Consider the following 27,146-nt stretch of genomic DNA (forward strand, 5'->3'; position numbering starts at 1 on the left):
AGCCCTCTACATACCTTGATTTTAGTCTAGTGGGACCCATTTAGGAATTCGGAATTGTAAGAGGTCAGAAATTTCTGTTGTTTTAAGCCAGTATTTGTGGTAGGTTGTTGTTATAGCATCCATAGACAAACCAATACAAGTCATTGTTAAGAAGACCTGTTAGTAATTGATTATTTGATATTGTAAGAGGAAGAAGTCAAAAATAATTCCTGGACTGTATTCCTTAAACACAGATATTCTTAGGTGAACATCTTTTATTTTTCTGTCCAGCACCTTTCCCTTCTTTAGGAAACAGCATCTCCCTTGCCTCCTTATTTTCCTTCAGAAATTTTCTCTTCATTTTCTCCAATGATATGGCTTTAAAAATTGGGGGTACCATTCTTATATAACAAATGTACTTTCTCTCCAGGAATGAGTATACTACTCAATCTCACCCAATCTGACTTTTTATTTGGTGTTTTATAATTGGAACTGAGGAGAAAGAGACTTCTGCATGGCATGCTTCTGTCTAGTAGTGTAACTTGGTAAGTCTTAAACAATCTGTCGGAGGTCATTATTCCAAGTCTGAAGAGCATGCCTTTCTTTGTTTCCATATAATAAATACCATTTTTAAAGAGGTTTTAGATCACATGAAGTTACATCGGAAGTATACAGGATTCCCATATAGCCCACCTCCTTCCCCTCCCACATTTTCCCCTATTAATAACATCTTACAATAGTGTGGTATATTTGTTACAATTGATGAAAAAATATTGAAGCATTGCTACTAATCAAGGTCTATAGTTTACCTTATGGTTTACACTTTGCACTGTACAGTTTTATAGGTTTTGACAAAATGTATAATGGCCTGTGTCCGTCATTGCAATATCATGCAGAACAATTCCAAGGTCCCCAAAAATGCCCCATGTTCCACCTATATTCCCTCTCCCTCCCCTCAGAACCTCTAGTAATCTCAATCTTTATATCAATGTTACAAGTTCAGCCATTACTACAGCAATAATAAGTTTACTTTGGTCCATGGTTGCATTTCCCCCACCCCCATGTGTGTTCATTCCTTAACCTTGAGGATTTCGGAATGGCAATGCCTGCTCTGCTTCAGATTGAGAGGGGGCTTAGATCTTATGGGGAAGATGGAAGGAAATATTTTACTTGTAGTTGTAGATACTCTCTGTTTTTTGGGGATGGGGCTTGCCCATCTTCATCATTTTGTTCTTTGTCATGGGAGAGTCCAGTGAACCACAGCATGCCTTTCTGAAGCTTTGAGAGAATAACTGTCAGAGAAAGGTAGGGTTGAGAACATTTGCTGTAATTTAAGGCATTCCAGTTGCTGGTTCCATTCATCCCTAAGGCCAATCATATACCTGCTCTTTCTCAGCCAGGGTTACACAAAAACTTTCTCTTTTTTTCTGAGCTATGTCAGTTTTAATTTTTGTCACTTCAACTAAAATATTCTGACAAATTCAGACACGAAAGAAGAAAATACAGTAATCAAATGAAAAACTAAAGCATACATGCATCTATTGAGGATGCAAAAATTACCTTTACTAAGTAAGCTAGTGTCGTTTTTTTTAAAGCTCTATATGGGAAATATTTTACCAGGAAATGAATAGGATGAGGCCCTGCGTCCAGGCACTTACAGATGTGTTCATCCTACAACGTGTGTATCTATGTTCACCAACATACCCTTTGACAATATATCCTCCCTACTATCTCCCTATTCTTACCTGACAAAAGCAAAATAAAAATGAGTTCAAGAAAGAGTCAGGTTTGAAACATACAGAAATGGAAGAACCACAAAGGTTCATTGAAAGAATTTGAGGATCTTTAGATCTCCAAAGGCAATCACTAGGCTCTCCCACAAAATGCTTCCCTTACAGTCAAAATACTTGGCTGGAAGGACTTTGGAGTGACCCTCTGGCAGGACTTTTATTCTCTGGCAGGACTTTTATTCTCAAGAAACCAAATGTTTCTCCAGTCCATGATAACTATAGTAAAATGAAGAAAGAGGAAGTAGTTTGGATGAATCACTTCTGATCCATTGCCCAATTTTCTCTGGATTCACTCAGGTGTGTTGTTTTACTGGATGATCTGAAGGCATGTGGGATACCACAGCTGACTAGATTCTAAATAGGAAAGCATAGAATTTAAAAGTAAGCAAGGAATAATAAGTCGGGCTTAAAATGCCAAATGCCAGAAAACATCCAAACATTAGGGAAAAGTCTATCTAACAACTCAGGCCAATATTGTTTCTCAGAAGGAGTTTTAGAAGGCTCAAATTCTAAGTTGACTACCTAAAAAAATAGTCAAAGAGGGCCATCTTAGTTGATAATCCTAGTTTTTCTTCCTAAGATGTTTGGGTAGGTTTGTTCGAAATTCTTTTTAAGGATAGCAGATTGTTGGCACTAAAAATTGTCCAGAATCATAGGCAAGAGAGTTTGTCCTCAAAGAAAGAGCAATTTCCCGAGTGTAACAGAGGGCAATAGTTGGATAGTCACCAACCACGATCTGGGCTTAAACACAGCTAGGAGGCATGTTGGCTAGGTTGCCTTGGCTAGGCTGTCTGTGGGTGAGAAACATCCATGCTCCTCACCTCGGGAAGGATGAGGACTGCGCGCTAGGAGGAGAAATGACGGGGAAGGAATAATGTGTGGGGAGACGGGCACAAAAGGAGGGAAAAGCTGGAGGGGAAACCGCGTGACTTGACGAAGAGACGTGGCGGGCCGCTTGGCCTAGCACCAAGTCGGGCTTTCCCGAGAGTGAGTAAGCGGGTGCACCCAGTGGCCTCGACAGCGTCTCTGCCAGTCTTAAAACCAGACCCCTGAAGTGAAGCTCTCCCACGGATTACACAGAGCGCTCGGACTTCCTGGAGGCGGCGGAGGGTCCGCCCCTCGAATTCTCACTCCACCTGGCCCCGCCCCTCGCTTCCCACCCCGTCTGTCCCCGCCTCTTTTCTCCTAACCCCGCCCCGGCCCTGCCCCTGCCGCTTCCCGCCGCCCTTCGCCTCCAGTTCAGGCTCTAGTTTTGCTCGGTGGCCGTGGGAGCGCGCAAGCGCGGCGGGCGACTCGCGGATCTCAGAGTAGCGGAGCGTGGCGCGCGGTGAGTGAGGCAGCCGCGCGGGGAGCCAAGCCTGGGAGCACAGTCGGGGCGAGCGCTCTGGGAGGGAGCAGCCTGCGTGGGGGAGAGTGGCTGGGAAGCCTTCGATCTCGGGAGGAGAAGCCAGAGGTGACGGCGCTGGCTGAGAGGGTCCGGCCTGGGAGCAGTGTGCGTGGTGGCGGGATTGGGTGAGGGAGTGTAGGAGGAGAAAAATGGAAGGAAGGGGTTCCGGAGACTGACTGTCCGCACTCGGGCTCGGCAGAATCGAGAGGCTCGCCAAGGGCGCTGGAGGGTGTCCCAGCCTCAAGTTCGTTATTCTGGTTTGGCGCCCCCGAGCGCTGTCCCTGACCCCCTCCTCTTCCCCCCGGCGCTGTCTCTTGGGGTGCAGAGTTGCTGGGAACGTTCCCCGTAGCGGGGCAGAGGATTTGGGGGCGATGGGCTGTCGCTCCGGGCTCCTGCCACGGAAGGCGTGGCGTACGTGTCACTTTCCTTCACCCCGCCCCCGGGAATGTGTCCGTCTTCTGGTTCATTGTGCTCTCGGACTTTTTAACAAAGGCTGTGACTGTTTTCTAGGCAGTTGCGAGTGACAGCGGCCGTGGGGGCGGGACGGTGGAGGGGACTGTGCGAGGTCGCGGTGCGGCCCTGGGGGACCGGGGAGGAAGGGGGTTGGCGTGGGGGGTTGGGGAGAGGAAGGAGGGAACAACCTTCCTGCCTCAGTCTTTCCCCCTCTTCCTGGTCTGCTGATTTTGGTAGGAAGAGCCCCGAGAGGGATCTGACTGGGAATTAGTGTGTGTGGTCGGACTCTGGCTGCAGAGATTGGTTTTGTAATTGTGCTGTTGATGTGTTTTTTACCGTCCCTTCAAGAGAAAAGCTAAACTAATGGAATGTGAGAAGAAATAATTTAATGAAAGGGTGAGGTGGAGTGTCAAAATTGAGAGCTAAACCACTGTTTTGTGATAGTCATACTAAACAGCCAAATTTGGAAGGACGTAAAGGTGCACAAGTCAGAGTTAGTGAAAAGTTGATTAGGGTGCTGTTGATGGTTTCATTCACGAGTAGATTATTTGGTATGGGGATGGGGAGAGACCTGCCAGGATCTTGGGCAGGCTCACTTTAGAACTCTTAAGTAATACTAGGATTACAAAACACTAGGGCAAATACTGTAATATTGGATAAAGTTTCATAGACTTTCATTTTCAAGTTTAGGATATTTGATGAAAAATAGTATATGGGTTCCCAAGAATAGACGTTGATATTTTTACTCATTTGTTTTAACTTAATATAACAAAACAAGACAAACTTCCTCCTCCTCCACCCCTTTCCCTTGATTGTGAATCCTGTTTTATAAACATTTACTTTTAGATCTGAAGTGTGTTTGAAGATAATTTTTCATGAAGCAGGCAGGATTACTTCTTGAATTATTATAATTTTATTCTGTCTTTTCTTTATTTTCCTGCTATTTTAAGTTATATGCCACTAACATTACCAAGTTGGGTAGGAGGGATGGGGGATATATGGGCAGGCTCTTCCCTTTTCCAGTAGCTGATGAATGACTAGTCATCCTTCAAAATTCAGCCCAATTCACTTCTTGGAAAACTTTGTCAGTTCCCTCAGAATGAATTAATCACCCCCTTTTCTGTTAAATCGAAACCACTAGTCTTATTACTCTCTCGCTACTAGAAGCTCTGCCTTCGGCATTACCTCTGTACCTAAGGCTGCCTGGCATGGGGCAAGTGCCTAATAAATGTACTTACTGTATTCCCAGGTAATAAACGTGCTTAGATGTTAACAAATGCTCTTAGAAAGATAGTAATCCATATTGTGTAAAGTTCACAGAATAAAGAAAATTTCACAATGCTGAAATTGTATTTAATATTTGCACATCATCATCCTGGAATATGGAAGGGATGAGAAGTATGGAAATATGTTCTCATGCATTAGCCCATAGTTTATTATTCTAAAAGAGGTACAGAAGCTCTGCAGAAATGGGAAAAAATAGAGTTCAGGAAAAGGCCAAGGTTTAAAAAAGGCCTGAGACTGAAACTAGTGAAAAGTCAACCATTTGTAAATAGACACAGAGTGCTGCCAGAATTTAGGAAGTCCTACAGATGCATCAAGCTGATCAGATGGTATCCTTTGAAGGCTAATGTAATTAAGGAACGCTGTGACAATCGATTGTATTGTACTCCTTCTAAATCTTAGAGTGTTTTGATACTTTGGCTAATGGACCACTTCATGTTACTGTGCCCCTGGTAGGTTTGGTCTGGCCATTTATGCCAGTCTGCCTTTTAGCGCTTTTTTTTTTTTTGAAACTCCAGCAGCATTACTGGTCATCCAGTCACTTCTGGCTTATAAGAGGAATTATCAGCTTCCTCCTGCTTCTTACTGGATCCATTCAGTCATCACTCCCCACTCCCTTACCAGTTTTCTCCTGAATGGGTTTACCTATTGGAGAGGATACCATGAGCAAATGATCAGTCATTGTATAAATGAATAGTTGTTATTTTAGTTAAAACAAATCAGGTTTGGCTGTTTGGTTAATCTAGGTTTCTTTGCCTGCAAAGCAGAGGCCCTATCCTGGTCATTAGTAACCTCCATTTTTCTCCCCTCACTTAACTTCCTCCCTCCCAGCGTTCTCCCTTCCTCCCTCCCAGCATTCTTTCAGTTACTTTAGCCTTACCATTCCTCACGCCCCCCTCTTCAAAATATTCCTGAGGTTGTGTTAATTTCAACCCTTATTACCTTGCCTGAATCATTTCTGTAACCACTTAACTATTTCCCCGTCCTTAGGTCTCTCCTCTCTTGGCCATCTGCTTTATCTTCCTGAAGAACTGATCATTTGGTCATGTTATTTTTATACTTCAAAACCTTCAATGGCTCCCCACTGCTTACAAAGTAAAATCCAAATAACTTAGCCAGGCATTCAAAGCCTTCTGCATTTGGTCTCCACTTATATTGATATCTTTCATCTCCCTCTGTATCACCACAAACTATAGCCATACCTGATTTCTAATCCTCTTTGAAAGTACGCAGGCTTTATTCCAACTACCTAGATAGACCATCTCCATATCAGATTACCTAGATAGACCATCTCCATATCAGATTGTCAGTCTCTATTTGAAATTCTCTTACTTCTAACAGCCTTTCCTAAACCATCAATTTGGAATTAGCTAGTGTTTTTTTTTCCATAGGCCTATGGTTTTTAAAAAATATATTTTTAGTGTATACATAGTCTATATTTTTATTAGTTATATGTACCATTGCTTTTCCCTTATTAGATTGTGAATTCTTTGAGGACAAGAGCTGGTTTAATATTTTCACGTATTCTACAGATACTTTGCTATGCCTTTCCTTTGCAGCCAGTAAATGCTTATGATATTGAATTACATTTTCATCCATTTAGGGGATGTTAATTTTTAGGAAGGAACTTACTTCTTCCTTCATTTTGACAGATGAGGAATTGAGGCCCAGATGAGTTAAGTGAACTTTTGGTCATAACTGTTGAATATTTGCCCCCTAAAACTAGATTCTGTAATTCTCTTAATTTCATAATTATAAACACTAATGATTAGTTAAATATGGATAAAATTATATTGGAACGTCCTAGGTAATATGAACAGATCTTCATTTGGCCTGGAGCAGGGATGTAAGATCATCATGTAGACGCCAACTAAGTTTTCCTAAATGTAAAAACCCTTTTTATTTCCATGTCACCTTTTTATAACATTAACCAGTGTTTCTTCCAAACTTCAACTTACTGTCTAGTTTTTATGAATAAAACTTAGGACTCAGAAAGGATGAGTAGAGTCCATAAAACATTTTTATTTTTAAATTCTACATCCTCTGTTATCTATAGACCCATCCACGGAAAAAAATTACAAACCAAACTACTGTGATTATACCTTCCTTTTTAAAACGCTTCTCACCTAGACTTCCTCCCATTTCTGTTTTTTTTCTCTAACTCTTTGACAGTTAACTTCAGTTAACCTTCACTGAATTCCCTTCCTAGTATTTTATCTAAGACTTTCTTTCCTTCTCACTTTATGTAGGAGACAGAATAATATCAAGGTCAAGGGCATGGACTTTGGAGGCAAGATGTTAATTTTTTTCTGTGAGCACCAGTTTCTTTATCTATAAGAATCATCATTATAATACCTACCTGATAAGTGAGATAAGGTATAACATCTTATCATAGTGTCTAGCACATACTAATTGCTGTTACATGTAGCTATTATTTGCTATTTCTTATAAGCTACCATCATTTCAAAAGAAATTAACTTCAAAATGTGGATGTATGGCCACTTCCTGCCTTGTTTCAGCTCTAGTCCTGTATCTCCAAATTCCTTCCATATATCTGCAACAGGACAGTTAGCATAGTGGTTCTCAAACTTCAGGGTGCACAGTAATCACAAGAATTTGCAGATTTATGGACTTTGCACCCAGAATTTATGATTCAGTAGGTCTGGGATGGGACCCAAGAATTTCCATTTCTAACAAGTTCCCATGTGATTGTGATGGTGCTGGCCCACAGATCACATGGAGTGGCACTGATCTAGATGGCATTCAAGAAAGTTTTGTAGAGGGCAAAAGATCATAAAGTTGTAGAAGTTAAGAGAGGAGAGAGTTTAAACAAAGCAGTATCAGATATTGTGTAAAGATTGGGGAAGGTAGGATTAAGAGAAGACTGTTGGATTTGGTTGGGGTTTTTTTTAGTGTATGTCAGGTGCTGAGGGTGATTTAATTATACTCCTTAGTTGGTGGCACATTATCATTATTAAGACCAGAAGGGCATCAGAGTCTCCCAGGGAGCTATTTTCTCCAAAGTAGTTATGATGCCCCCACCCTCCAATATAAATCCATCAAATTAGAATTTCAGGGCTTGGAACCTGGGCATGAAAATATTCCAGGAGATCTTAATGTGTATCCTGGTTAAGAACCACTTCTTTGAGCAGTGGTGGTCAGAAAGCGGAGGCAGTGAACATAACTACTTTTGTCAGTAAATTTGTTGGCGAAGGGAGAGGGGAAGAAAAAGATGGGAGTTTATAGATTTCAGGGGATCAAGAAACTTGGAGTGTGTGACAGAGGTGAAAAACTGCTGTGGAAGGGGAGTGATTGAAGGTCTAATGCTAAAAGGATATAATTGATGGAACACAGAGTACTGGAACATGAGAGTAGGAATGAATAGAATCAGGGCAATAGAACAGAGGAGAAAAGAATGAGTGAAGGGAAAGAAATCCAAAGGTAGAGAGGGAGAAAGTTGATGAAACTTTTAAGGGAGATTTGTACACTACTACTTTTCTGTGGAACTTTAGTAGTCTGTGAACCCTAGGTAGAATAGATTTTTGAGGTTTAATAATGCTGGCAAAGAAACTAGTAATTTTAGCTATTCCACTACCTCTAAGGGTTGTACATGATTGTATTTTTCAAAAACTTTTGTTGGGTAGAAGAAACTTTTGAAATTGTCTAGACATGCTTTGCTGTAATGTTATTGCCCTATATCATCCCATAAGACTGTCGTAAGTTTTTTACAATTTTATTTTTGTTTTAATTTTTTTTGAAAAGATACTTAGATTTCATATATGTTACATAACAAATATAGGGGATTCCCATATGCCCCACTCCCAATTCTTCCCACACTTTCCCACATTAACAACATTCATTAGTGTGGTGCACTTGTTACAATTGATGAACACATATCGGAGCATGGCCACTAAGTGTAGATTATAGGTGACATTATAGTTTACACTCTCTCCCACACAATTTTGTAAGTTATGACAAGATATATAATGGACTGTATCTGTCAATGCATTGTCATTCAGGACAATTCCAGTATCCCAAAAAATGCTCCCATATTACACCTATTTTTCCCTCTCCCTCCTCTCAGAACCTCCAGAGGCCACTGCTTCCACATCAATGATAAAATTTCTTCCATTGCTAGAATAACAGTATGTCTGTAGAATAATACCAGTAACTCAAGTCCATCACTCATTCCCCAATCCTGAGGATTCTGGGTTAGTGATGCCCAATCTGCCACTGATTGAGAGGGGCTTAGATCCCATGGGGATCTTGCTTGCAGTTGTAGACTGTGTTTCTTGGGATGGTTGTTGTCCATCATCATCTCCTTGTTAGTTGTCCTGGGTGAGTCCAATGAACTGGAGAGTATGTGTTGCAACTCTGTTGAGATTCAGGGTCTGACTGGCACATGGAAAGCCCAAAGATTTAAGTCTCTTGGGCATACACCTATCAACTCTAGTACTAACTATAGGTTCAAATAGAAGGGGCAGAAGAGCCATGTGTAGGGAAACCATGACTGAGTCCATCTCTGTCACACTGGAGAGCATAAATTCCAAAGTAGGGCCTACTGGCAGAGCACCAAACTCCTGAGCTAGCTGACAGCCCTGCCTATAGTGTCTGGATGTCTCTGGAGCCCACAGTAACCCCTCTATTTGAGGCAATATTTACTGTGGCAGTCAGTGCGATCCTACTGAGACATACAAAAGCATAATCCCAGGGATGACCTCCTGACTCACTTTGAAGTCTCTTAGCCATATAAACTCATTTGTCTTTACTCTTTCCTCCTTTTTGGTCAAGGACTTTTTCCAGTTACGTTGCTAGTTGGTGCTTGGTAGTAATCCCTTGGTGCCAGGGAGGTTCATCCCCAGGAGTCATGTCCCACACTGGGGTAAGGTAATGCATTTATATGCTGAGTTTGACTTAGAGGCCACATTAGATCAACATGGAGGCTTTCAAGAGGTAACTCTTAGCAACTTATAATAGTAGGCTAGGTTTCAATTTCAAAAGAAATGGTTCATAAGTACAGTCATGAACATCATTGGTCCATCCTCCTTCACTAGTCACTGCCCCTGTATTCGGGGCATTCTTGCTGTCCCATTAGAGAATGTGGCAGAACTCCCCAGGATGGGAATTGGATATTTTTTCAGTTATTGTGTGGATCTCCACCCACCATGACAGTGCCCCATGAAGACTTGAACTCATTCATATGCCTTATATGTATGCTCCAGGTGAACCTCCTCCATGCATCCTCCGTGCAAGTGTATTTTGGTACATATACTTTTATAATTTTTGATGAAATTTAACATGGCCTGTATCCACCATTACAAGAGAGATTCTACTTTTCTCTCCTGGAGCAAAAGTCCTTTAGCACTCTAGTTATTGCATCAGTATAGCAAATTGAAGATCATATTTGAATAAAATATTAGCAATATCCTGGAAAACTTCTCACAAATTGCTTTTTAAGTTGCCAGCAAGATTTTTCCAACTTTATTCTGTACAGGCTATTTTGTGGTAAGACAAAGTTAAAAAGGACACATTGGTATATAAATATGTGTGCTCACTTAAATATGTATGTATGTGAGTAATGGACAAGATAAAACGCTTTCTTTTAGGACTTTTGACAAAAACCTCTAGCTACCCTTACATTAATGATTTTCTTTCCTAGTTAGGGCTCAGAAGACAATCACTTGGTATTGCGACACTTTTCCACAGTGACAAAATGGTTCAATTGTCCTGAAAACCTTGGGACCATAGAAATAATATTGTCAGTGCAATTTGACTTTTAGAGTATCCTAAGCAAACCACTTTGTACTGTATCTGTCAAACTTAATTTATTGAACACACCTTTGGTGTGTTAGGAATATGTATGTTAGTTTTACCCTTGTAAAATAGATATGTAGTGCCATTTTCAAGAAATGGCATGGAGCCTAATGAAGTGAGAATCATATAAAGTGCCACTGGGCTGAGATAATCAGAGTTTTAAAAAATGCTCAATAGTTGCTTTACTTTCTCTACTATTGGGTGGTAATAATTGGTATTGTTATTTTCAAGTTCATTCAAATACAGATGATGAATTTTAGGTAGCACTCCTTATCTACTTGAAAGGCTTGAAATTAAATGGGGCAGAATCTAAGTAAGAATTCGAACTGCTTAGGCACATTTCCAAGTGTCTCAGATTTAGAACTTCGAGTTTCTTTAGGAAAGTGTATTATATATTAAATCTCCAACTTGGAGTAGGTGCCATGTGTTTTTCTTCTTCCCTTCTTTCAAAACTGTGTCATAGAAGTTACGTGTTGTTTTCTGGAGTCCCACATAACCCAACTCCTCTTTTTTCAGTGACAGAACCTTATTATGCAAAACAAAATATGCTCTGTGTATCTGCTCCAATCTATGTCTAGTATGCCTGCTCTTTGTGGTTTGGTTTCTAATATTATTCATTCCAATTTTGTAAAAAAAATCTTCTGAGTAACTTGCCACAGTAATCCTCTCTGACATGTTTACTTCAGGGAGAAAGCAAGCAAAGTTAGAAACATATGCCTAGTCTTAAAATTTGCTATCAATGCAAAAAAAGTTAATGGAATATATTCCATGTTTCTTTTCCTGTATTAGTATTACCCATGGGGCCAGAATAATGATTTTGGCAAGGATGTATCTACTTCCCTATGTAATTTTATCCTGTCTCAGTATCTCACTTATCTTTACCCAGGATTTATCAAAACAATATTACATATAAAAGTTTAAAAATTCTTTCTTTAGGTTCATAAGTAGTTTGAAAGTGCAAATGTTTTTGTTGCATTAATATGAATTTTGTTGTGAAAATAAACGTATTCTTTGAATTTTAAAGTTACTTTAAATTAAAATGCAAATGATAGGTGCTAATATTTTTTAGTAGTATTTTCTCTGTATTTCTCTAAATTATGAATGGTCACCCTATTTATAGAATTGACCTTTGCAAAGTTTTGAATAGTCCATTCCCACTGCTATCTTCCTAATTCAGGGTGGATTACTTCTTTCCTAATGCTATAGTCATAGCCTTTTGACTGATCTCCCCAGTCATTTATTGCCAATTCTTAACCCAAATCTGCCCATCCACATAGGCTGAAAGCCTCCAGTCTGCAAGTACCACCTGCACAGTGCTCCTGGAAGTGCAATAGAAGCCCCACCCACCCCTAGAGACAGAACTGTCTACTCTCTCAAAGGTTGTGTGTGACTAAACTTTCTGAGTTGGCTTCTAGTTTTTCTGTTTGAGATCTTGCATTTCAGTTCTTAACTGAACTAGGGCTAATTTTTGCCAGAATCTTAACCCCATTAAGCCAGGACTCAGACCACCTATGTTGTCTTTTTTTATGGTCTCTGCAAACCAAGAATCGGATGATGAATACCCCTAGACTCTAGGGCTCTACTCTACTTCAGCTGGGCTGACGAGAAAGAAGATACTGGGGCCCTCAGCAGACCACGAGGAGACCAAGGACAAATCCTATGTACAATAGGATTTTGTTTATTCCTCTGGTGCCCAAACCCAGCCTTGTCCTTCCTAGGAATATAGTGAAAGTTCATTATTCAGAAGATTGCCCAAACTATTTTTTCTTCTCAGCCCTCAAGCAACTTCTGGCCACATGGATTAACTTCCATAACGATAACAACAATAACAATAATCTGTCTGTTATGACAAATGTGTTACTTTCATTATTTTTGTTGCCCTGTAAGATATATAGCATTTATCCCCACTTTATGGTGAAGACACCACAGTTAAGAGAATTAAAGTTCTCTGTGTCACTTCGGGACATATATGGCAGAGCTGGAATTCCAGTGTAGGGCTCTCGGATGCTAAAGTGTGGAATTGTTGTTTTCAGAAGGTCCCATTGCATGACGCCAGATCCCATTCTCAGTTCCACACAGTAAAGAGACAATAAAACTCTTTGAAGAAAAGAAATTGTATATTAAGTAATTACTATGAATGCATTCCAAGAATCAAGCATTATGGTCAGCATGCACTAAGTGCTTAATGAATGTTGAATGAATTAATGAGAGGATGCTATGAAAGTGGAGTTAGAATGGGTAATGGTAATCTCCGTGTGCTTTATTAACAGTGGTGGGCATATGGTAGGAATTCAATCAATATTTGTTAAATTGATGAGATTATCCACTGTGATGAATATAAGTATTTGAATCCTAGATCCAGTCTTCTGTTGAAGAAAAAGATGGGTTTTAGTAGATGCTTTTCTCTTTGACACCATATGATAAAATCTACTTTCAAAATAAGGCTATCATTTACCTGTTTCATCTTACTTGACCTCTCACTCATTGGATCCCTAAAACTCCTTTCTTGGCTTCTGCCCTTTCCCTGGATAATGTCATCATTTCCCATGGCTTCAGCTTCTTTTGGTACAGTGAAAATTCTGTTATATCCCGTCAGAATTTTCCCTTGATGGGTAATGTACACGATTGCCTACTTCAAACTAAAATGTCTAAAACAGAACTTCTCCCCCTGCCCAATACCCCACATAAATATCTGCCTCTCCTTTGTTTCCCCATACCATTAAATAGGAAAGAAGCTCTGTGTTCAGGATGGTGACCTCTGGGTAAGAAACAGCGTGGGTATAAGCAGGAATATAACAGTAAAGCCACTCCTTTGGAGAAATCACAATCTTAGTCCTAGAGTTAAGACTCATAAATTAAGTAGCCAACAGTAATCTGCGTCACTCCCTCCAAAGGAGTTTCTGCCTCACGGTGCTTTTTCATGCTAGTTGAGCTTCCACTCCTTCTTGTTGATAATATACGGGGACAGCAAGAGAGGGAGCCCTCTTTCTTGTTATCGCCTTTGCGTGAGCATAATGTGTGATTATATTCTGATTATCATTTATATAGGTCTTATTCCAACCTTTTATCTAAAATCTAAGTCTTGGAATTAAAATCATCTTACTTTTCAGTGAAAATTTAAGTGACTATAATAATCATATGACTTAAAGTACTCTCAGAGAGTTTATGCTATATTTTAGGTATAGCTTATCTTAGTGTCTATCTATAGCCCTCTTAATTTAGTGAAGGCAATTATATTCTCTTGAATTTTCATTGCAGCTTCACACCCAAAGAACTCTCTCAAGGTTTTCGTGGATTTCCCCCCATTGTCTCTTTCTTTTCCAGCTGGGTAATAGACCATAAGTTGTTTTGTGAGTTCTTTTTCTTCTTCTGGTCTTCATATAGGGCCTCCCCAGTGGCACTGTGTGCCTAACTCTTACCTACATCTCTGGATCTATCTGAGGTTTCTCTTTCTTGTGTTGTTGTCACTGGACTTCCCATGATGGTGTTACATTTTTTTTTTCTGTTACATCACCACAATAGCATGCAGGTTTGCTTCTCTTTTTTCCTTGACACACACTGGGCAGGATTTCTTTGTCTAAAACAGTATATGAATTGTCTCGACACAGCCTTCATTTAGATTTTGTCTCTGTATAATGTTGGCAAAGAAATCTTAAGTGTTTCTTTATACTTAGTCATGTTAAATAGAACTTTATATAAGGAGTGTTGCATTCTTTTTATTCCAACAATGCTTACCGTAGCTGCTTCTGTAGTTTTGATGGAAGCCATAGATTCGAATACAGTGGCCAACAGTTAATGTATTTCTAGCCTACATTTGGTAGAGATAGGTCTTAGTTGCTATATGGTTATTCATTATCGTCTGCCCATGGCTGTTTTTAAAGAAATGTGATTCCAGCGTGTTATGTTGGAGGTTCCCAGCCAGCCACCCAGGACTAAGATAGATTGTCTCAGAAAGCTCTGACTTTTGCTCATTCTCCTACTTTAGGTTTCTAGACTGAAGGTGTTAGCACTGTCTGGTGTAGATGCTTCTGACTATAATGCACTCGTTTTAGAACCATAGCCTTTGTTATAACCTTACTCTGTCTGGCCAGAAGCAGCAGGATTAATTCCATGGAGAATTATAAGACCCTGAGAGTATCTTTGGCACCGAGGTGTGTGGTTAAGGAAGTCAGATTTGGTGCTGCTGCTTCCTTCATTGTGTACTACACACACCTCCTACAAATAGGCCCCCTCCTTCAAGAGCTAACCTGCTTTTGGAATGTTTAATTCCATTTGCCTTTGCAAGTAAGTGACAGAGGATATTCTGTTTAAAACATCATACTTGCCATACTCCACCATCACTTTCTTTTAAATAGTTGAGGGACCAACTAAAACACTAAGTGTCAACTCTTAAAAAATCTTGGAACTGAGTATCATTCTAATATTCCTGGTTCACAGAGAACCAGATAAGTCCAGCATATTGTAGAAAAACAGCTTCACTGCTCAGCATCCTGACAATCTGACACATCTTCATACAGGCAATGCTTGACTCTAATCTCACCCAAGTCTCCCTTTGATTCTTCCTTGAGCAAGGGGAGATATGCAATCTGTTGAGTTGCTGTGGAGGCAGTTTGTCATCCCTATCTTTTAGGAAATTGCCATAAAGCCACTCTTGCCCATCTTCTAGTTTTAGTCCAGTATAGGAATTTCTATCTTGAGCCTTGTGGGGTGCAATTGCAGGCTTCCATGTAAGTCTATACAACTACTTGAGTTTAGTTTAGAGGCAGCATGACCCATCACTTAGGCTGTCATCTGGTTCGGTATCATCCTGTGGTTCTTAGGACTCAGGGATCTGACACCATGCTGATCTTGCTTTTGCTGTCTATGTAAGTAATAAACTGTCTGGATCCATTTGGGCTTGTTTCTGTACAAGCTGAATCTGTGGAAGTGTATGGCAAGCCAGCCTAGCAGCTGCACTGGTAATACTTGTGGCCCTGTTAGCTACCATGCTGCTGCTTTGAGAATGCTTGACTGTGTGATACAGTGGGGCTCCTACTGACCAAACACCCAGCTGCTTTATGTACCAAGGGATACTCCTTGAGCCTTATACTTGTTGCTGGGCAGAGTGGGGCCTCCAAGGTGGCAGGTGTACAGAGGCCAGGAATTACTATTGAAATTACCCTGGATTGCTTTTCTTATATTGCCAGGCCAAGGAGAATACCAAGACCTGCTCATTAGAAAGTCTTAGTTACACACTTGAAAGGACCATACCAATTCCAAAGTAACATCTCTCCCCCTCTCTCTCTCTTCTTCTTTCTCTCCCTCTCTCCCTTACACACACACACACACACACACACACACGAGTATGGTAGGAACTGAACAGTGAGTGGGCCTACCCAGAATGATGCACTTTAAATACATAGTTGCCTCCTGCACATAGATCCTACAATCTCTTCAGCTGATGGTGTTTTCGGTTCCAAAGAAATCAAATGTTTCACTGTATAAACTTCTACCAAACTTTCCTATTTTGAAATTAGATCCATGAAAAAAAAAATAGAAGACAACATGGAAGATAATTTCCATTTATATGTTTTAGAAAAGTTTTCTAGAATACTTCTTGGTTTTGTATTATGTTCTTTTCTAAGGTTATGAATTCCCTCCAAGCACTATTTTATCTACATTTCACATATTTTTATATGTTGTGTTTGAATTGTTATTTAGCTCAAATTATCTAATTTGATTTGCAATTTATTCTTTGATCCAATAATTATTTAGAGTTGTAGTGTTACTTTCCAAATATTTAGGGTTCTCCGGGTGTTCATATTCGTGTATATGAGGAGAGGTCACAGCAGGTCTGGTTGTCAACAACTTCATGTGTCCAAGGGAACCTGGAACTGTGATTCACTCTTGGTCAACCCCTGGAAATGTGTTCTTCCAAAGGTTCTTTACGTTAATGGCTGATATTTTTTTGAGCACCTGGAGCAAGGGACAGTGCTTTAACTGCTTGTCAGAATTGTTTTGTATAAAATCAAGATCAGTGATAGGAGAGTGGATGTAGCTCAAGTGGTTGAGCATCTGTTTCCCATGTTTGAGGTCCCAGGTTCAATCTCTGGTACCCCCACCGCCCCCAAAAAAGAAAAAAGATCAATGATGTGTTTCTTTGTTGGAGTCCTGAGTTTCAGTTACTATGCTAGTTGCACAGTTGGATATACCTATATAACCAGCCCCCCATAAAAGCCATGAACCCTGAGATTCAAATGATCTTCCCTGGACAGATATATTCTACACAGGTCTCTGTCCTGTATTTTGCTCCTAAAGAGGAAACATATTTAGAAGTCTGTATCTGACCCCTTTTGACTCTACCCAATGCATATCTTTTTTCCTAATGCTTTTACTCTGTACCCTTTGATGTAATAAATCTTAGCCATGAGTATAAGTAACCTGCTGAGTCCTTCTGGCTCATCACCAAACTTGGGGGTGGTTCTGAGTTCCCCAAAACAGTATTCTAACTTAATTACATTGTGGTCAGAGAATATACTCTGTATGATTTCAGTTTTTAAAATTTATTAAGGCTTATTTTATGGCTTAGAATATTGTCTCTTTTAGTAGTTGTACCATGTGCACTTGAAAAGAATGTGTATTCTGCCATTATTGGGCATATTTTTCTGTAAATACTAATTAAGTCAGTGACTGAAAATGTTGTTCAGGTCTTCTGTGCCTTTGCTGATTTTTTTTCTTTTTTAATCAGTTTCCTGATATAATGGTCATTAAATTTTCCAAGTATGTTTGTGGCATTGTCTATTTCTTCCTTCAGTTCTGTCAATTCTTCTTTCATGTATTATAATGGCCACTTAAAAATCCTTGTCTTTTAGTTCCAACATCTTGTTCATCTTGGGGTGGGCTAGATTGATACCATGTTTCTTTTTCTTTATTCTTTTTATTGGGGTACTTTTGGATTATATCTTAGATATTATGCATGTTAAATTGGAGATTCTGCATTATGTTACTTTTCTCAGGTAAGTATTGTTTCCTTTGTTTTAGCAGCTACTTTTCTTGGCTGGCCTTGAAAAGCTAACTTTGTTGTTTTAGTGCAGTAGCTCTTGTCTCTGTTCAGATTTCTTTGGTTTTGGATGAGTTGCTAAGAATCTGGTCTGTGCACAATCATGGTCAGGGTTTAGTCAGAGATGACGGTAGAGTTTAAGGATCTACTCTTTGGCTCTTTCTCTTCAATGCTCATGATAGTTTCCCGGATTCTTTTTTTTTTTCCCCTTTTCGAGCAAGAGATTGAACCCGGGACCTTGTATGTGGGAAGCCAGAGCTCAACCACTGAGCCACATTGACGTCCCTAAATTGGTTCTCTCATCTGTTTGCTTGTTGTTTGTTTGTTTGTTTGTTTTGTTTTTAGAAGACACCAGACCGAACCCAGGGCCTCCCATGTGGGAAGCAGGAGCTCAGCCACTAGAGCCATATCCATTCTTTCCTGGATTCTTTTTATCTGGTTCTCCAGGTCTGAATCACTGGATTTTTCATGTGCCCACTTATGCTGTGAGCCCTTGGGCTGCACCTAGCCCTAGATTAAAAGTTACAACTTCCATCCTTCTCCATGTGAGTGCACACTCACCACCAGAGTCTGTCTGCTTCTCTTTCTTCACTTACCATTACCTTTAGGGTGGCAGATCCAATCTCAGTTCAAAATTTGACCCTTTGCTTTGCATCTATTCCACATAGGCATGGTCCAGGGTACAGTCAGAGATGTGAGTAGACAGTTTGAGGATTCCCTCTCTGACTGTCTTCCATGATTCCCCTGCCCCATTCAGCATTTCCCTAACTTGACTTTTCTGGTTACCCAGGCCAAAAAAGATGAGGGTTTTTCCATGTGTTCTCCCTCCTCCCAAGCTGCTGTGCACAACAAATGCTGTACTTAGCCTCAGATTAAAACCATGGTGTTGAAGACTTACTTGTAGAGCTTCCTGTCTCCATTCCTCCTAGCCATTGTGGGTTCCCGTCAGAGTTTATATATGTCTGTTCACTCTCCAGGACTTTAAGTTTGTTTCTCTTTCTACTATTTCCAGGTTTTGTGGTTGTTTTCTGTATAAGGAAGAGAGAAGGGGAAGGAAAGGGGGGTCCTATAGGTTCTTAGTTCATCATACCCAGAAACAGAAACAATTTTAAGTTTTGAGGACTATTTCCTTGAGGGTAAAAAAAAAAAAAAAAGAGTCCGTTTTACTGAATAACTTTTTAGAGAAAACAAGTACCATGAATTGCTTCAGTGAATGTTGGTAATTGATAAAAGTAGAATCTTGTAATGTCCTAGTTTCTTGTTCTTCATAGAAAGGGGAGTAAGAGAGGGAGACATTTTGGAGACAAGCAGAATCGTTTGGAGGCTGTGAGTAACTTCTGTGAGCCCACCTCTGTAAGTTGTGTTGAAAATATAATAATTTTTGACAGAACCTGGAGGTTTGCTTTTTTTTTTTTCCTTAAACTATTTCTAGCTATTTTGAGCCAAATGCTAGATTCTACTTTGCTTAGTGTAATGCCTCTCATAAAGTTAGAGGTCCAGTAAAAGTTGGTTGAATCTATTAATTATTTGAGGTTAGTAAAAAATAATAGCCATTAATAAATTAGCTAAGTATAAAATGTTTTATCCCAAAAATAAGATGATTAGTTTAAAAATATTTGTGTTTTTTCTTATACTCATGTAGATAAACAGCCCATAAATTTCAAGCCATTTAAAATAACATATTAATCTGTCCGTTTTCCCCTTTGTTATATATAGTGCTGTACACATGAATTGTTTGTGAGCAATCCCTGTAATGGTTATTTTCTACTTCTGTCTAACTTATTTGTTGAAGAACTGTAGGGAATAGAGGGCTAGGTAATTAAATACAGTTCATTTTGTGGTTTACACTCTCACCTGACAGCCAAAATAAGTGAGATTATTAACATGAACACCTTAAAATGTGTATAGAAATTAGCAGGTTTATAGAACCTATCAAGGATTTAAAGTTTGTCTAATATTAGGTTGAAGTGGGTATGGCTACACATGTGCAAAGTATACCGAATACCATTTGTAGCTCTTTATATGTAATTTTTGACTCATTACCCTCTTGTGACTTTGCATGTAAGATATTTTGTGGAGTTTTGATATCATTATGGTGAATTTCAGGCTGTGCTCTGGTGCTTTACATTCTTGAAAGGGAATAAGATCAAAGTAGCCACATTGTTCTATCATTAAAATTAGAGATGTGGCCATTGGCTTGGTCAGTGTAATTATTGTAAAGGAGATGGACTATGGAACTGTTTCCTGAGATTAATCTAAGTCTTCAGTACCCTATCTCAGAAACTCCTTTCCATTTTCTGCCCTAGGTCTCCATTTACTCAGTATGATAGGCAGACGGAGGAACTCTGAGAAGGCTTGGGACTTCTGGGTTCATTGAGGGGCTGTGGTAGCTATCTTGCTGTTGGCTGTAGCTACAGATTTCCTTTGTCCAGCGTCTTTCTTCTGGAGGTAACATGGTTTGAAATCCAGTGCCCCCAAGTTGCTTTGAGGCTTTAATTGCATGAGTCAGCACTGAAAATGTGAAAAACAATTTTAAACAGAATAACAAGGTATTAAAGATGAAGAATGTTTTTTAAAAAATTCATGCATATTGCCAGGAGGATTAAATATTTTTTCCATATAATTCTGAAGGACTCTTTACAATTTAAGGGATTTTTTATTCTTCTGATGTCCCAGTTGCGTTCCTGTTGATTCTGTACCAGATCACAGTAATTATTACCCTTTGTCTTACACTCATATCTCGAAGGTAGACGAATGCTTCAATTGATTGGGAGGTAAAGAGCTATATTTTCAAGGGACTTTCCTCTGTGTGGTAAGGAGGACAGGGAGAAAGTCTGTTTGAGAATAAGTGGCACCTGATATTATAACCTTATAATGCTTGCATGAAGTTAGTGAAATGCTTGGCCAGAGAATTTTCTTTTCAAATTAGTAACTAAATTGGTATGTGGGAGGAGTGCCTTCTTTAAGATTGCCTAAAGATTGAAGCTAAAGCTGCAGCTAGACATTTCAGAAGCAGTTTTGAATGAGGTGAATAGATGGTGAGGTAATTTTCTAAAGTACTTGGATCCCGATTGTCTCCTGAGACTTTGAAGCTGTGAGTTACAAAATAGACTGATTTGATCTCCTGGGATCATTGCCAGGTTCGTAATTGCACTGAGGTTTTTAATGATCACAAAGACAACATGCTGTCCTTCTCTTTATTCTAGGAGTGAAATGATTCCTAGATGATAAAAAACAAGAGTAGATTTTAGTTGGGGGGACTTGGAAAAGCATTCTTCTTATAGGCCAGAAACAGCAGTATATCTTGGGACATGGGCATGCAGCCAGTGAGTTGTGACTACTAGTTTTATTGAGATAGTCTTGAAAATGTCCATTAGACTGTAAGCAACATGAGGGCAGGTTTTATGTCTATTTTGAAAATCGTTGCATCCTGCCACAATGTTTGGCTGTGGTTAAGTCCTTATATTATGTTGGAAGAATGGAAAGCATATTGCAGTGTCCTGGGTTTCCTTACTTTTTTTTTTAGCATGGAGAATAGAAGTAGCAATATTGGCTAGAAAGCAGGCTAGGGTGTTCTTTCCCTTTGCTCCAGCAAATCTTCATTTATCAAGACTCTCAAGTGTTGCCTTGTCTGAAGCCTTCTTTGCTTCCTGGGTGCAATTGACTTGACCTTATTGTATATTTTGCTTCTTTTATAGCATTCACATCAAGTTGATTGCATTTTAACTATGTCTTTGATTCTCTGTACCACAATGTAAATATCAGTTATTATTCTTATGTCTATCCCTGGTATAGCAGCAAGAGTGTGTTTAGCTGCAAGTAGCCAGAGATGCAGCTATAGATGCTTAGGTAAGAGTATAATTATTTCACTTTATATGTTCGGAGACAGTTCAGTGCAGGTGTCTTCAAGGACCCATATCTTTCTGTCTTTACAGTACACCGTGCTTAGCATATTATTGTCATCCTCACGATTTCACAATGACTATACTCCACACCTCATGTCTATATTCCCTGCAGGAAGAAAGAGGGCAAATGGAGTTTGCCAGAAGTATGTCCTCTTGAAAAAAACACTTTCTTCTATGTCTCATTCACTGGACCTGGGTCACATGGCCACCTTTAGTTTCAAGGGAGTCTGAGAAGCCCTTATACCAGACAGAGGCAGGGGGCAAAGGCATGATGAGTGGTCTTTGTATATATGGTCTGCAATGTAATGTTTATAGTTGGGGTCTCCCTCAAAAATGTCCTGGCATATGTCCTATTATGCCACACATTGAATGTATTGTAACAGTAGACTCACCATATTAAACCTCAAGGACAAAATCTGTTTCTTGCTATTTCTTCAAATCCTTGTGTCTATTTTAAAAGTGTGGTCTGACTCATGGCTTCACATTAAACTTACTTTGGCCATTTTCAAGTTGAAGGATATCGACAGAGGTAGAAATAAAGTACAAGAGAATGGAAACCATTTAACTCTGTAAGTGATGGATTCCATACATGATCTATTTGCATCCTATGATTCTTTGATTTCTAGATGTCTTTTAGCATTCAATTCCTTCTTCCCTTCTGAGAATTGAATTTGATAGAAGGAGGGGCTGCAGCACTTGATGGGTCCCCTTGTTTGTAGTGTGAGTATAATTTCTGTGTCAAATGTCAGAATCTCTGGGTATCAATGAGACAACCTCTTCTTGAGGTTAGTTAGAACTGAGGGCAGCTTGGGAACACTTAGGAATCTCTAACCCCTGCTGCTGCTCCCTGTACTTATTCCTGATTGCCTCCTTAGTGCCCTCCTCCTGTTGATTCCTGAGTTTTGTCCCTCAGTCTTTTCTCTAGAGAGCTGTGAATTTTAATGTCTCTTTTCAATATCCAAATAGAGCACGTCTGCTTTCAGCTATAAATTCCCTTGCCTTTACTTAACACAGTAACAGGAAAATCCTACAGTGATATCTATTAGACAGCACCCTTTCCTCAGAGACCCAGCCTTCCTCCACAGGCTTTCTACTCAGTTGTTGAAGGAAAGGAAGAGGCTTTGCTGAAGGCCTCTGTATTTTTAATTGTTTCTAGAATATCTATGTCTAGTTCAATGGTAGGGATTTTTTTCCCTTGAAGATCATGTGTGTAAGGAGGAAGAGATTAAATGAAGGCCACACATGTAAAGATTCCTTTTAGAGGGTAGTTCTTTTGGGTAGAAGTTTTATTTTTTTTGAGAAAACCTTCTACTTACATGCTTTTAAAATTAAGAGCAGAGAGTGCATTCATCCATGAACAGCTAGCACAAGATGATAATCAAAAGCTATAAATTCAAAAAGAAGAAATACAGTTAGGTCATAAATACCTTATATAGTCAGCCTTTAAACTAAAGGAAAGAGATACTATTTTTTACTTACTGAATTGACACAGTTGAAAAGTGAAGTACTAATAGTCATTGCTGAAAAGTGTGGAGAAAAGAATATCTTAGAAAAGTATTTTTTTAATTATAAAAGATTAAGCATACGAAGAGTAGAGGCTAATATAAAAACGAACAAACAACAAATAAACTTCTGTGTCCACCATTTTACTTCAGATCTTTTTCTTTTGAGACGTAGTCACTCCCTGCCCCCGATCTGGTTCTCTTCATTCTCCCTCCTTCCTTCACTGCTAGTACCCTCACTGCCAACCTGAGGCAACTGCTCTTTGTAAACAGGTGCTTTTACTGGTGGTGAAAGTAAAATTGGTGCAGATTTTCTGTAGATCAAGTTGGTCATATGTATCAATTACTTAAGGAATTCTAACAAAATAATAAAGATGTGTCTTAAAAATATAGGTATGTACAAGTATGTTTAATAAATACCTAAATGAATACCAATAGAAGGCTGGTTAAATAAATGACAAATATTCATATAACGGACTCCAAAGCAGTCATTAAAATTTACACATTAAATTTTTTTTGTAATTTTTAAGTTAACTGAAATATGTCACTCATACATAAACAATAAATGTACAATAGTTGTGTACTTACAGTCCAAACATATATAACATCAAACAAACATATATAACGTCTCACCCTACCACCAATAACTTGCATTGTTTTTAAACTTTTTAAACTAATGGTTAAAGAGCATTGTCAAACTAAACAAAGTAATTTTCCGCTAACCAATTCGATTGTTATTTTTGTATCATTTATATATGAACATACATAAACAATTAATATGCATTAAATTTTATACTTATTAAATTGATGTATACTTAAGTTGTCTGCCTTAAGTATACATCAGTTTTGTGAACAGAAAATATTCTCCATACATGTCTTGCAAGAATCTGTACCAAGTCAAATATTAATACATGTCATTTCGTTTTGAGTTACAGTTAAAGTAGAAAAAGAACGGTAAAGAAGACAATGGAAAATTAGAAGATTGAGCGAGTTAGAAAATTGGTGAGCAAACAAGAGGGAGTAATATTTGACAAATGAGTACTACTCAGAGAGGAGAGAGAGAAAAGAGAAAGATTGATTGTTCTGCTAGGCTGGTAAAGATGAGTATCTAAGGAGGTGGGAGAGTAAATTGTCAATAATAGCTTTAGGATTCAAATAAGCTAGGGAGGAGAGGACATCAGATACTTACATTAAGGGGTTAACAACAGCTTGAAAGTTGGAAAGTATATAATATTTGTAGAGGGCTGGTTTGACTTAATTGGTAGAGTTCTTATTGGAGTGGAAGAACAAATAAAAGCAGTCAGAACTCAGAGAGCCTAGAATGTCAACCTTGATTTAGGACTTCTGATTCAGACTCACAAGCAGTTGTATTCATTGCTTTATATTTTTTATTTTATTATTATCTTTTTAAAAGAAGATACACAAATCACACAAAATGTTACATTAAAAAATATAAGAGGTCCCCGTATACCCCACTCCCCACACCACCCACTCTTCCCACATCCACAACTTCTTTCATTAGTGTGGTACATTCATTGCATTTGATGAATACATTATGGAGCACTGCTACACAACGTGGATTATAGTTTCCGTTGTAGTTTACAATATCTTCCAGTCCGTTCAGTGGGCAATGGAAGAAATTATATCACTGATGTGGAGACAATGGCCATGGGAGTTGCTGAAGGCAGGAAGAGGGAAAAAGTGGTGTGATATGGGGGGCATTTTCAGGTCTTGGAGCTGTCTTGAATGATATTCATTGCTTTTAATTTTAGATTTCAAAAATGGCCATTTTAGTGTTAGAAAAGACTGTCAGTCATAGGAAATTAAGCTGAGAGCTTAAACTTTTTGAGAGTCTGGGTTCTGTATTATAATGGGGAAAGTATTGGAGTAAGAATGAGATCTGGGATGTGGTACAGGTTCTACTAAGTAGTGGCTCTGTGACAAAATCAAGCCTTGGTTTCCTCATCTGTAAAATAGGTATGATATTTTTCACCTTATTGTACTCTCTTTAGAGTTCCTAAAGTCCAGATCAAGTAAAATGATATAAATATTCTTCTTTATGTAGAGTTGGGGGGAGCAAAAAAATTTCATCAGGCACAACCAACTCCCTCTAAATCTTCTACTCCCTCACCTCAACTCTGATGAAAAGGTTTGGAAATAGGGGAGAAAATGATTTCCAGAAAAAGTTGAACCCACCTGAAACTGGAGTACTGAAGTGCTAATAGCCCAGAAAGTTGTTTCCCCCACCCAGTATCAGAACCTTTAGCACATTGTCCCTAATTGGACTCCAGTATAAAGTTTGGGGGCTCTTTTAAGTCATTCCTATATCATTACAAGCATCCTCTTTTGTTTTGGCCAATTGATCCCAGGGCAACTGATTTGGTAAACCTCTGTGGCAAGCTTTTCACAGCATGCTTCCAGTGAGCAGTAATTCTAAGGGACCTGAGACTACTCCTAAGTGAATTATAGTCCCTTTTTCTTTTTACCGTGGCTTTTGGGAATAGGAACAGCTCTTGATTATTTAGAATGGAATGGTAGCCTGAACTCTGTTGGCCTATGGGGTTGCTTATCTGCATTTCTTTCAGGGCTGCTGTTCCTTGTTGGACAAGAGCCAGCAGAGTGAGTCAGATATTTTAGATTTTGTTTATAGAGTGGCCATTAGGACATTGTCTGGATCACCCAGATGCAATGAGTTTCCTTTGGCATAGTCATTCCACTGGGCTTGGTGTGGTTTCAATTGTGGCTAGGCAGTTTTAGGAAGCCACATTTGAGTGGGCCAGTATCTAAATATACTGTACAAATCAAACTAAAAGTACATTGTCTGTTTTTGTGCTGTTTTGTCACTGGCCTATTGATAAGAAAGACATTATATGAAATTGTGCTATAAAATGCATTATTTTATTTGATATATGGATGTCGAAGACGTTCAGTATGTTTCAGTGTTCTTCTTTCAAGGACAGATGAGATAATTTTTAATCTCAAAATCATCCATAATGAGGTTCCTGGGCATTTTGTTTGTTTTTATCTTAGGAATAGTATGGCTTACATAACTAAATGTGTTTCTATCTTGGCATGGCCACTAAGAGGTTTATCTTCTTTCTTAATGAAGATACAGAACCTTTCAGCAAGCTTTTGTATAAAAATCCAAATCCTATCTTTTGCTTATCTCTCCTATTCTTACTTTTTTCCCTTTGCCACATTTTCCTCAAATGCATTTTCATTTTTAATTTTATCTTATCCTTTCTTGTTATCTGATTTTATATGTCATCTTCAATTCTCTCCATAAATAGGGTTTGAGAAAGAAAATGAATTTGATATTGAAATATTAAGTGTAATGTGTTGAAGTAGTGTGTTTTGTGTCTTTTGCTTTAATATCATGATTTGGTGATAAGCTAGGGTACCAAATTAGGTGATATACAAAATTATATAAAAATTGATATTCTAGATAAAATAGTATGAGAGGCAAAGCAACAACTATTCATATGCATGAAATAATGCTTCCAATGTATACCTGAAGATGTGAATAACTGATAATTCCCTCTTTAATTTTCCCAGTATTATGTTCTTGCTTGTCTCTAAGGATAACTGCTTCTCCAGGTGTCAAAATCCTGGTTCTCACATTAATCTGTGCCAAATAAATAATCAGAAATGAAAATAACAATTTATGTTAAAAAATACTGACTGCTACAATATTTATAACAGCAGAAAATGAAACAGTTTTTAATGGTTGCTAATATTTTATTGTATGAATGTTGACACAGTTTATTTCCAAGTGGTAGGAATTTATGGACTGGTTAAATTATCATACATGAGTATAATGCAGCCATGAAGAATCATGTTTATGTAATGCTTAATTTCATGGGAAGATTATTATAATGTATGGGTGAAAAATATAGGACACAAAAATGGAATATCATATGAACCCAACTTGTTAAAATACATCTATTTTTTTAAATCAGTAGACATTTACATGTCAGGAGTAATGATGAATAT

General features: G+C 38.8%; 1 protein-coding gene across 4 annotated transcripts in view; it reads left to right on the plus strand.

Annotated features, from left to right (window-relative positions):
* The window catches only part of PRRG1 (proline rich and Gla domain 1), a 202,835-nt gene that overhangs the window by 88,902 nt on the left and 86,787 nt on the right, over positions 1 to 27,146 (plus strand). The window contains exon 1 of one of the 4 annotated variants that reach the window (XM_058291955.2): positions 2,702 to 3,096. The exons of 2 other annotated variants lie outside the window; for them this stretch is intronic. The gene's annotated coding sequence lies outside the window, so the exon portion shown is untranslated. Of the gene's footprint in view, positions 1 to 2,701; positions 3,223 to 27,146 lie in introns of those variants that run through there. One more of the 4 variants, XM_058291958.1, reaches the window with a different exon arrangement.

The sequence above is a fragment of the Dasypus novemcinctus genome, chromosome X (genome assembly GCF_030445035.2).
Source record: "Dasypus novemcinctus isolate mDasNov1 chromosome X, mDasNov1.1.hap2, whole genome shotgun sequence".
Lineage (NCBI taxonomy): Eukaryota > Metazoa > Chordata > Mammalia > Cingulata > Dasypodidae > Dasypus > Dasypus novemcinctus.